Raw genomic sequence first — 13122 nt, 5'->3', positions numbered from 1 at the left:
CCACATTAGCTAAGCGACGGATGGTGGTGACGGTCATTAGGGTTAGGGTTAGGGTCCGGCCTGTCCACGACTTTGGAAATACATTGAAGGTTCTGTAGGGTCCTGCTGCCCTTCAGGATGCCTTCTGTTTTCCTCAAGCTCCAGCATGGGGTAGGTTTGAAATAATTTGCCAAGTATTACAGGGTTTGCAATTTGGTACACATGTTTATATCAGAATACTGAACGAAACCTGCTGGGTACAAGCACAGGGGGCCCAAGACCTTAGGTAACTCTTGGGTCAGAGCACTGTTTAAAATCAGTGTTAACATTTTTTGTTGTGAATTCAATCAAACAACCACAAAGAGATTCCACATGTCCGCTGACAACCAACTTCAACAGTTTGTTTTTCAACTGATCTTCCTTCCCTTCCTTTTCTTCTCCTCTGACCTCTGACCTGAAGAAGGGTCTGTCCTCCTAGCTAATGGATTGATGAGTCATCCAGGATGACCGTCAGACTAAACAAAAAGAGCCACAAGTTGGATACTAAAGGTCAGGGCATGTGGTTAACCCTGGCTTTAATAGAGATAAGATACCTCCAAAAATGTGAGTTTAAATGACTTTGGAAGTCATGATTCGGTCAGATACAGTATCTGAACCCCTGCAATTTAGCAGCAACTTGAACTTTATGGCTCCAGACCAAAAGCATATCTCCTTAGCCTGAATCCAGAAAACTCGTCCCACCTAGACTCTTAAAAAATCTTCCTCCATTGTGCTCTTCCAGAGATATTGACACAGGTCTTGAATTGAGAAAAGTTATCCACCAAAATAAACTGATAGAATCCCAGACCTACGTTGTAGGCTTGACTCCTTGTAAGTCACAGAGAGAGTTGAATTAAAAAGGGATTAGGAGCAGAGAAAGTATTAGAGGGATTAAAAAGTATTCCCGGGCCTCGCTACAAATCCATAGCTGATGTGGTAAAAATGATTGGTTGGAGATGCTACATCTCATATTAACAAGGCTTGTGAGGCATGGAGGCTCTGTCTTCACACATCAGTGGCCACAGCAGCAGCAACTCAGGCACCAAATTGCTCATATTTTACATGTTTGGAGTGTTCGAGATGAGGCCCTGAGTTCTTTCTCGAGCTGATAGTCAGACTCCACTAAAACAGCTTGAATCCTGCATTGCAAACGCTGAGACAAATTGAGCTTGACTTAGCTGCAGGGGAGCTGCTGTGGCTGGAGATACAATTACTGTTTACTGGATTATAAACAATGCTGAGACATCAGCAACATTTAAATTAACTCCTTTAAACACAATCGGAGGACAGAAGGAGTAATTTGCTTTTAGTGAACTCACATACACCACAAGGGAGTTTTTTGACGTGTTTGGTTGCTTTGGGGACAGGCAGGTGTGAGGGGGTGTAGTGAACTGGCCGGATTAAGGCCAGTTTTCCAGTAGAAGAGAGTTGGGGTAAGGGATATTGCTGCCAATCTGGGCACAGCACCAAGGACCCATCTGACCGGACCTTCTCCCCCTCTGAGGCCTCACCCTGCTCCACAATTTGGGATATTAGCTGGCATGGCCTTCAGAGACAATGACTACCACCAACAGTGATTTCGGATTCAGACTGGGTCACAAGTATTTAAGACGCACACATTTTTTTAAGCAAAATCTGAAATATGAATTCACAAAAAAAACAGTGAAAGTATGTCTCTAGTCACACCAACCAACTGCTGACAAACAAAACAAAATATGCGCTTTGCTTAACATTCTTGTATGGCGCATGTAGTTGTAAAATGATAATTGCTAATTTACCACTTAAATATTTGCAATTTCTTTAAACAATGGACCCTTATTCCAGAGAGAAGTTGACTGCAACTTGCAGATTTTATCAGCTATAGCTCAACCCCGAAACCCATCAGCTATCAGTGTGACAATGATTAGCCTCGGGGGGCTAAGGGGTATATTAGGGGTTCTGGTGTAGCGAGATGATATCTGGGTTAAGACTTCCTCTTTACAGGGCCCCTCATTGTTTACAGTCCCATTATCAAACTGGGATGGGAGAATTGGTTTGGAAAAAAAGCCAACAAGTGGATTGTTTAACAAGTAAAATAGCAGTTGGGTTTTCAGGTTGCATTTTATTTTTTACATGAACTGTTTACCGAAATTCAACCAAAGCCTCCTCAAACATAACTGGTCAATACTACCGTACTCAGATTAAAATAGTAAACAGGACGCTTCTGTTACCAAAATCTTGTCCCATTGCCTTTACATTCTTCATTCGTATGCCGTTCTGTTAGGATAAGCTATGGCTCAATAAGCTTCTCTGTTCATTTACAGGGACATTTGCCGCTATACTTACCTATGCTAGTCTTTGAATTGCTTATTAGTTTTGGGGTGTACTGAATAGATAATAATGGCAACAATTATTGCAGCTTCTGACATCTCTCAGCTGCTACAAAGTGTATTTGAACCCATACAGAGATACTGGATGAGCCTTGCACTTTTCCTTTATCAATTAGCTGACTGGTAAAAACTGGATCTAATGATAATTGAAGCGGCAGAAGCGCCTCACGCAGCCACTAATAGCTTTCTCTTTAATAAATCACAAGGGGCAATCACTCTTCCATTACCTTCAGTCACAATTGCCACAATCACACACCATTACAATTCTGCGCTGTGTATAATACCTGATGAGAGCAATTCGATCAGCTGTCTTTTCTATTATCTGAGGTAAGGCAGAGGTTTGATATAACTACGTCTGGTGTGAAGTCAGCATTTCAGTCACCTCATAGCTGTTCAAAACTGCTTTTTGTTGGCAATCGAGCTCTGTTGTCTAGCTTTGTTTCACGTGTTAACCATCTATTCTACTAGCCATCTTACTGCTGAGCCCAGCTCTTCCTCACCACATTATTAGCTTTGACCTTTGCGTGTCAGTTCCAGCGCTGATACCGAGCCAGAGAAACTCTGCCAGAACCTGAGCCAGAAATAAAGGGCTAACACATGTTGCCTTTTTATGAACAGTCCTGCTATGGAACGTACTTAAATAGGGATGAAAACTGCTCTGTAGGGACTGTGAAACCATGCTAGGCTCTCCACACACAGAGTCCATTCCCATCCACACCCTGCAGCTCTACTTTAGTCTGATCATGAACTCCTTCCGGCTATTTGTCACCCATTCTCTTACAGCTCACTTATTCCAACTCCCTTTCTTCACCATGGTCAAACCAAACAGTTCTGAACACATGCTCTCGTCCACACCCTAAATGTAACCTTGGTCCCCCACGTTGCTATCTCCATACCGTTGTCTCACACTCCATGACTCCTTCTGTGTTACTGGTATCATCTTTACTCCTCCCCTTCCACTTAGTCATAGGGGATAAGTTCCATTAGCATGCTTTGCTAATCTCTGCCTTCTCAGCAGCTTGTAATGAACCCGTCACCAGTGGTTGTTAACAATCTGCAAATCAGCGAATTTGACAGTTGATTTTTTGCAAGACAAGCTCAAATTTGTAACCCACACAAAAGGATAGACATTCCCTCCCATGGACTGTGTTTCTAAGATAAGATGAGCAAGAGCGGCTATCTTTGCTCAAAAATGAGGCCAGTGCAACAAAAAAAACAATAGGAATAAGATACATTCAGCAACATTGGCAGACCTAAATAGAAAAGTAAATTACGACGACACTTTAAAATTGTATATGAAGTCATTCTAACATCAGTGCTTTATACAATACCAATAAAACTATGAGACATACAGTCAAACTGAAATAGAAAAGTCATATTGTGCATGATGATGAGGGTAACATTGTCAGGGATATTGAAGAAAAGTAATGAAGTTGATGTTGCACATTTTATATGCAAAGGATGAGAGGCTTTGTCCATAATACTAGTTTCCACCGCATCCTCATCTCTGACACCCCCAACAAACACTCAAGTTCTTCTCCCAGAACAGAACCCACTCTACTTATGAGCTTATTCAGACTATTATTGGCTTTATCAACACCACAAAAAGTAGCAAAAGAAAAAACCCAGTTTTCCTACCTCAAAGTGAATTTCCAACCAAGCAAAGCAAAATGATGCAGTTATGATGAAATTGTTATTTACAGTATGCTGGCAAGATATCACCACCAACAGGAAGTACAAATGGCCTCCTTCACAGCAGGAAGAAGCATGCTGTCTTAAGAAACTGTTGAACATATTGTAAGATGTTTTTTGGCAACTTGCTTGCTTTTTCTACTGCTTTTCTATATATAAAAGCATCACACAGTTGTCGGGGTGGTAAACATAAGTAAGCAGTGTGTTGTTGTTGTCACTTCAGAGGATTTATGGATAAAGTAAAGCTGATAGTGTAGCTCTATTATTATCGGCCCCAGAGACCTGCGGCTGATCTAAACCTGCGTCAACACAACACAATGTAAACAAATGCTGTTTGCCTGTAAATAGAACATGCATTCCCCGAACTTCCAATTCCAAATCATGCGAATATGCCACATGCTGTGTTAATTTCATTAACTACCTGTTTGATTATGATCTATCTTAAATAGATGCTGGTATTTGCTCAGGGATACCCAAAAACGTTTTATTTGTTCCTATTTGAACCCTATATACTTCCAATTTAATGGAAATCTGGCCATCAATTTTTAAGATAACTTGCTGTTGACCAAAGTGTTGGTCAAGGGTACATTTTAACCTGCGGTGGTCACCTGGAGTGCTTTGGGGTGAGGCATTTGTTAATTTGGCAAAGAGCATGGGCACATTTCTGATTACCTTTTCATTTTTCACGTTATCATCGTCAAACCAATGATTACTACAGAACTACAACAACCAACCCTACTCCTAACCCTACATTGAAAAAACAAACTCAAAATAGCAAGAATCGTGCAGATACATTTCAAAAAGCCAAACCTTTCTAAGTGCTACACGTATACTGTGGTGAGTGTTTTATTTTGTATTTGTTTGCATTGTGTTTCTGTATTGGCCAAAGTGCAGTGGAAACAGGTTGGTTTTCGGTCTGAGATAGAAGAGGTGTAGACTTTCTGCTGTAGTGATATCAATTGGAAGCTTGTTCCACCTTTTTGGATCCAGGAAAGCAACTGGGCGTGTTTTTGTTGAGGGGTAACTGGGTCCAACTTGCAGTGAGGGAGTAGCAAGCGGATTGGCTGATGCAGAGCGAAGTGCACGTGCTGGAATGTATGGCTTAACCATGTCCTGGATGTAGGAAATACATGATCCATTCACAGAGAGGTAGGCCAGTACTTGTGTCTTGAACTGGATACGGACAGCTACTGGCAGCCAGTGAAGGAAGCGGAAGATAGGAGTAGTGTTGGAGAACTCAGGGATGTTTGAGTTAGTTGGGCTGCGGCATCCTGGATGAGGTTTGATGGCACTTACCATTACCACTACCAGCCAGTAGGGAGCTTCAGTAGCCAAGGCACAAAACAATGATTTTATTATCAAGTTCTCTGAATGATCTGGCTGCTATTGATCAGATAATTGTCTTTGTTCTCGGCCAAACCTATCCACAATAATCGTTTCTACACTGATTACTGTCCAAGCTTTCTGATGCCTGATAGAGTTATTTTCATTTCTGCTGTTAGAGTTTGTCCTAAATGAAACCAGATTCATCATTTATATTGACTGCTTAGGTGATCGGGTATTCCAGCCATCTCGGGTGAATTTAATACAGTTTTTAACCTCAGTGTGAAGCTGCTGTCTGCATGTTAATACTTAACAGAAAGAGACATATACATCATTTCCTCAGACTAAGCTGGAATGATATTTTGAACTATCTGTTAAGCTATTCCTTAGAGTATAATATCATCAGTGTTTTCTACATGTTATAACATTAGTGTGTAAATCTTTCAGAGGAGCAGTGGCTGCAGAGTAATGGACCTCAGCCAAAGTCTGAGCTAAGGAGGATGTATAAAGCATTGTCATCAGCCACTCCATGCTTCCTTTCTCCACTTCCTACTTCCTGTCTGGCCAGTGGCACTGCAGAGGGTATTCCGCTGTCAGATGCTGAGAATAAAAAGTGTGTGTGTGTGTGTGTGTGTTTAGTTTAAGATAATATCATTACGTATGTTTGTACAGGTATAGGATGGTAACAGATGGAGAGGCAGTGAAGCCATATTTACATTTCTATAAACTGCTGCTTAGCAAGCTGTTTCAGCGATAATAACCATGAGTTTTCCTGTGCACATGGTGTGACTATAAAAAGTATTTAGCACCCTAGGTAGTATTCATGTTTTGTGATCTCTGAGCCTTGCAATTAAACAGATTGCCCGGATTGTCCTCTTGACTCTGCAGCTATTACATTGAGTTGCCACAAGCTTATTCATACAAAGTGTGAGAGCATGCATCTTCCAGCTGGTGTTCACGGTGTCAAACTAATTTAGAAGAGACCATAAAATCCAAGGGAGTGATAAGATGTTGAGATATCATTGTCATAGAAACAATAAAGAAGCGCTGGGACCTTTTTTATTGATGAAACGCTGGGAGGAGGCTCTGCCCAGTATCAGCACCATATGGAGCCCAGTATCAGCACCCTGCCAAAACAAGGCTCCATGTGGACACAGGCCTAGAGGGGCTTTCTCTCTGCCGCTCTACGGAACATTCTGTCTCTCCAATCCTTCTCCGTCAGAGTTGTCATCGGTCCCTTAGTGGCCTCCCTCACTAGTCTCTTCTTGCATAACCACTCTGTTTTAACTGTCTCTAGGCAGATGAACAGTTGTCATGCACTTTCCAGTTCTTAATGATTGATATAGCTGGACACTGGAGGTGACTTCATCAGTTGATCTCGGACTTTTCAAACACGTTCAGAGGGTTGTTTGGAATTTTCTTATTTATCTGAGTTATTGCCATGCTGAAACACCAGAAATCTGGCCTACCAGATAACGATTAAAATATACAAACATCTACTAAATCCAATTGACATAATGATAGGATATACATCTTTTGATCGATTTATAAAAAGCTACATTCAATTTTGTAATCAAAAGGTGATATTGGAGTAGATTAGATTTACTTTGATCTCAATTTTGGAAATTGCATTGTTATTTTTGTTACTGTTTAACTCCTACCAAGGGTGTCAGGCACTCTGAGTCAATATGCCGGTACTTGACTTCTTTTGTTTATATAATGATTTATTTATTATATTTTAATGTATCTTTATTCGACAAATACTTGTATTTCTTATGTTCATATATCCTATTGTATATTTGATTGCACATGTTTACTTTGTACAGTATGTTTATAGTTTATATTTTATGTTTCTTCTATTACATTTTTCTACAATTGGACAACTGTCACAAAAAACAATATCCCCTTGACACGTTAAATATTTCAATTCTGATTGTTCATAAGTTAAAAATAAAATTGTGATAAAACAGTAAATATATAGAGATATTAACAGTAGACAGATATACAGTGTCTCTATCTCTCTTTTTGAATACACAATATAAATACACAGAATAGGTTAGTCAAGATTCAACATTGTAAAACATTACAACTTCCATGGGGGGAATACCACATGCATGTATGTTTGCGTATGCACGATCACACTTGCGTCCCCTCTGACGTCCTGCCAGGCTTAGCGGGCCTCGCTGCAGATTCCCATCAGCGGCTGCCACAGTGATCTAGTGGTCCGGGCTTTGTGGGCGACCTGTTTTTAGACGGAGGGAATGTCACTGGATTTATGTGGCTAATGCCAAAACAGCTGCTGCCATGAATAGCTGAATGAGGCCTCGTAGTTAATATCCACATCCAGACAGTGCCATTCAGGAAGTGGTGCAGGTGAAGGTTAAGACAATAGAAAGTAAACACATAACAACAGAATGCTATAGACAGACTGCTATGACTGTGACACTCCTAAATGTAGCTAACACTACGACTACTATATTGATCCATAATATATTGACTAAAATGCCTAACAGTCGCAAATGGTGTTTCACGTTGAAATCACGGCTTAACATTATTATAAAGTTAGGGTAGCCAGGTGCCTACAAGCCGCATTTGTGACAAAGAGTGTTGGACAATGCGGGACATGTTACTGCGATGCTAAGAGATAGATTTCAATATAATGTTCATCTTACCCTTAAAAATGTATATTTCTATTGAAACTATGAGCTGAATTTTGATAACAACGCTTTACTATAGATTGATTTGTCTGCACAAACTATGCCCGTTAAGGTCTTAACTATATTTGATAGTTATATTTTATTTTTCACAGACAATCGTCCACATGATATTTTATTTTAATTAATTAACCATTGAGTCTGGAAAAATAACCATCGCTAGCTTCCTACCAACCATCGCTATAGCTTCCTACCACAGACTGCTGACCTGTATGAGTGCTGCACAGTGTGGTAAACGTTCATTATTTAATGCTGATACAGCATTCCAACAATCTGCTATGCTACGCATGAAAGTCTTTATTCCGCCGGGTTATTTTGCACCTCTTCTTCTCCCACATTCCAGATCGCAGAAACTCTGTTCAAACATCAAAACGTTCAGCTTGGTCGGGAATCGATGGCTTTACAGTACCTTACTTTACTACTTTAGCGCTACTTTATTACTTTTCTTATTCATAACTTTCATAATTCCAGAGATATATCCCATAATACATCACATTTTTAACATGGAAGTCAATGGAGAAACTCTTCAGACTTGAACAATCTTCATGCAACTTCAACTGCTAACTGCTCCTTCATACTTTCACTCAGAAACCTCATTCCAACTTTAAAATGTTACACATCTTTCTGACATTATTCGCGTTACACAACTTTTAAATCTGATTCATGCTTTTAGAGATATTAAACATTGTTCAGAGACCTTGGTAAAGAGGCCTTCTTCAGATTTTAGAGCGCGTGATGTCACAGCTATAGTGGAGGACAGATTACATTTTTCCTTCATATTTTCTTTTAAACCTGCCATAATTCCCAAACCCTACATTCCTGAGTCATAATTTTTCATGAGAAACGTAGGAAAACATCTCCTGCACATCACCATGGAAACCTTTGATCTCTGGACACGTTGCTAGCTCAAATATAAACACCTGTGTCATGTAACACGATGATTTCATAACGGTACGTCTACACTACAGGCATCAAAAAATGCTTTCAACGCTTCGCCCATTCACTTGAATGGGGTGACGTAGAAGATTTTTGATCTTCGCCGAACTGCATTGTGGGGAGCATGGCATGGCTTTGCAAGCATCACGAGCATCTATCGGCATCAAAAGTTGAACAATGTTCAACTTTTGAGGCTCGATGCTTGGCATCAGCCAATCAAATTCCGTTTATGCAAATCCCGCCAGTGCAAGCTCAGCCAATCAAACCGCGTGCAAGCTGGGAGAGCCAGACCGCAGTTCATTTCCTCATATTCCAAACGAGATATTACGGTAGCAAATCACCCGGTTCTTTACGACCGGAACTATTTACCGGGATACAGACCGGAGGAACCAGGCATGGAGGGAGGTGGCAGAGACAGTGGGTGAAACTGATAGTTTTTTTCGCCTGTTTGGAGAGTTTATATCCAGTTTACTTCGTTTTAACATTGCTATTGCTTTGTATGTCGGGGGCGGGAGATTCATGTGATTGGTTGCTCGCAAAAAATCGCCAAGCTTCAGACACGCCCAGCTTCAAGATTTTTTCATGCCTGTAGTGTAGACGTACCGTAACTCCAACTGACATGGTCAGAGCAGCAGACTTCAGATAATGGTTAATGGTCCTGCCCTCAACAGCTCTTCGTTAATTATGGGGTGTCATCATATGCCGTTCATATGCCGCCATAAAACACAATGTCGCTGTAACTCCAATGGACACGGTCCGATCGTCCCACAAACTTCGCTTGTATATCAACTCTCCATGCCTCGACAGCTTTACGCCAAATCTGAGATCTCACCATAGGCTGTTGCCATGGAAACGCATCCCTCGCCATAAAACACGATGTTGTCGTAACGCCTATGAAAAGGGTAAAAACAGCACCACACTTCAGATAATGGTTAACGGTCCAGCCCTCAACAGCTCTACGTCAATTATGGGGTTTCATCATATGCCGTTTCCATGAAAACCCATCCCTCAACATAAAAGAAAATGTTGATATAACTCCTATGAACATTTTCAAAAAGTGCTCAAACTTCACATGTGTGCTAACAGTCCAGCCGTGAAGACATCTACGGGACAGTTTTGAGATTTCTTCAAATGCCTCAAAAAACACGGTTTTCTCATAGTGAAAAATGCTCCAAATGGCACACAACTTCACAGGTTTGGCAACAATGCAGCCATCAATGGATATAGGCATATTATGGGATGTCATCAAATGCCGTTGGCATGGCGACAGATTATTCGCCATCAAGTTAGGTCAAAGGTTTGCAGTTCAAATATTCTGCTGCTTTTCCAAGCCTTTTTACTCTCTCATCACACATTCAAGCCCCCAGTGTTCATGTATCATTTCAATCTAAATTCTTCACTTTCTTCTTACACATTACATTTCAGCATAGCAGTTTAGCGTCAGCTTTTCAGCATAAAGCATTCCCAATAGCAATTTCTTCAGGAATTGCATTCTCTAGTTTCAGAGAAGTTTCTGTTACCTTATCTGTTTGGTAATCCTCTTTGGGTTCCAGGAGGATTGTATCCACAGATCGCGTTTTTCTTTAAAAGCCAGGCGTTTCTTGTGAGTCTTGCATGTGATGTTGCTTTAAATCCTATTCACCTCCATGTGCGATTAAAAGAAAAAACTCTCTCTGTATCGCCCTTCACCGGCTACACCCATCTGTTATTACATTTCCAGACTTTGTTGATTGATTGACATTTGACACAGCTAATGATGATAGCTGTCTCCTGCTTTAAAAATGGAAATTGGATAAAAGCCAAGTTTTTCGAAGGGCGACTATCAATCAAATAGGTAATTCAAAATCTTGAAATAAAATAAAATCCATACACAGTGTAAAAACACAGGACAAAAGCACTGCTCTCTGTCAGTTACATTTTTAAGCATTTTGCACTTTTGGCCACACCCCAATTAATAATATCTTAGCAACGCTCAGCATGGATAGGTGTTGACAGCAATGGCATGGGAAAAGCATTGTGTAACATTTTAAAAGTGGCTTCTGCTCTTCACTTAACCAGTTCAAATATTGTATAGAACCTGCAAAAAAGATGAGAAGACACACTACAACTTGCACGGTTGTGATTGACCAAATCTGTCCACATGCATTTAAACACTAGGCAAAGTACTCAAAAATCACCTCTGTGTGTCTTCAGGACCACATTGCCATGATGAAACACACATGCAGACTCAATAGGTGAAAACAATACCAGCGCTGCTTTAGCAGCTGGTAATAATGGCTCTGAATTAGCTAAGAGTGACAGTTTAAAAAGTATGCAATAACCTAATTCATTATCTCTTATGCGCTAAGCTATTATTTAATGTGCTTCAAAAGGACATGAATATCGCCTTCATCAGTGACCGGTCCACCCCAGGATCTGACCGTACGATGGCAACCATCATGGTCGAGGGAAACAAATGAATGAGCAAGCATTCTGCGTTAAATGTGTTCATACTGTTTGAAATAATGACTGTCGGCAGTGTAAACATCTTTGTCACATCTTTTGTCAAATTGATGTGTGTGATCTGCAGATTGGTGGCCATTGAGAGTTTGTTTCTGTAGTTTTACAAAAATTGTACAGATTTTATATATTTGGCACTGGTTTTAAATATGCAAAGGCCTCTAACTTCGATGTGATGGCAGCATTTATTTGCTGTGTCCCCATTTCCCATGGTAATATGGCTAATGTGTTTATTTATTATTTGTGGGGCAATTTAAATTTGTGTTATTTATCTTTTTTTTCAAGATTTCAATGAAGCTCAGCGCAAGTTCTTTCAGGAAGACTGGGTGTGTATACATTCACTCCACAGCTGCATATAATCAGCTCATCACAGGCGTTCTCTTTAACCTATTACATTTCACCTCATTCTCCAGCAGCCAATCAACATGCTGCAGCCAAACTATAAAATGGTTCTCCTCTCTCCTGCAGTCAGCTGTGATTTCAGGTGTTCATGCACCTTATCATATGGCATGTGTCAATAAATGTTAAACGAAAATGAATTCTCTCCTGATTGAAACATCATATGTTGAAATAAACAACTGCAGTTCAAAATAAAAAGTGAATTGCCTAATATCTTTGTTGTGGAATCAATTAATTTGTTTCTTTAAAAGGCAAAAACATGAAAAAGCTAAGAAAAAAAACGATTGAATACAATATATTTGGAGCAACTTAATTTATAAATGGTTGTCAACTTAAAAGTGTGTGTTCACAATGATGGTAATTAAGTACATACAACTTAAAATTCCTTTTAAATCATACGGTAAAACAAGTTGGAACAACTTAATTTTTGGAGTAATCAACTTAAAAACTTGTATCCCGAATGAGGGTAATTAAGTACATACAACTTAAAATCCCTTATAAATCATGTGGTAAAACTAGTCGGAACAACTTAATCTTTTGAGTAATCAACTTCAAAACTTGTGTTTATGCTACCAATTATTAAGTAAGTGGTAATTAAAAACACCTCTGATTGTAGAGGAAAAGCCTTCTCCCCTAACTCAAATAACTTTGTTGCTTTAAGACAATTTCATTAGAAGTTGTCTTAACTCAATAAACATCGATGCAAACTGTTGCGTTGATTTTCTTTGTTGAGCCAAGGCATTTGTTTTTAGGGTGTAGGTACAGCATGACGTTTATTTTGTAAATGATGTTCCCGTATACAGTAGACAGTAAAATAGGGCATGCTTTTGGGCGGGGCTTCATGTGATTGACATGTCGCTACCACAGTTTCCAGGTTTTCTGTTAATAGGCGTTTAGACATTTCTTTTAACACTTTGTGATGAAGGCACTTAAGACTTCATTAACTACTTTACTTTATGATGACAAAAAAGATTATCACTTAACTTTAAATCCAGTTAAGCTGTTAGATGGATGTACTTTTTCTAATATCACTTTATTTCATAAATCTAAGAGGCTTAAACCCTCAGACTTTCACACACGGAGGACAAGCTTTAGTAGTGTTTATAAAAGGACAACATGTATTATTTCCTTTCTGCTGGTTAATCCTGTACACCAGCTGATACACCTCAAGG

This window comes from Notothenia rossii, assembly GCF_949606895.1.
Source record: "Notothenia rossii genome assembly, chromosome: 2".
NCBI classification, from domain to species: Eukaryota; Metazoa; Chordata; class Actinopteri; order Perciformes; family Nototheniidae; genus Notothenia; species Notothenia rossii.
Note: the sequence above shows the minus strand (reverse complement) of the source record.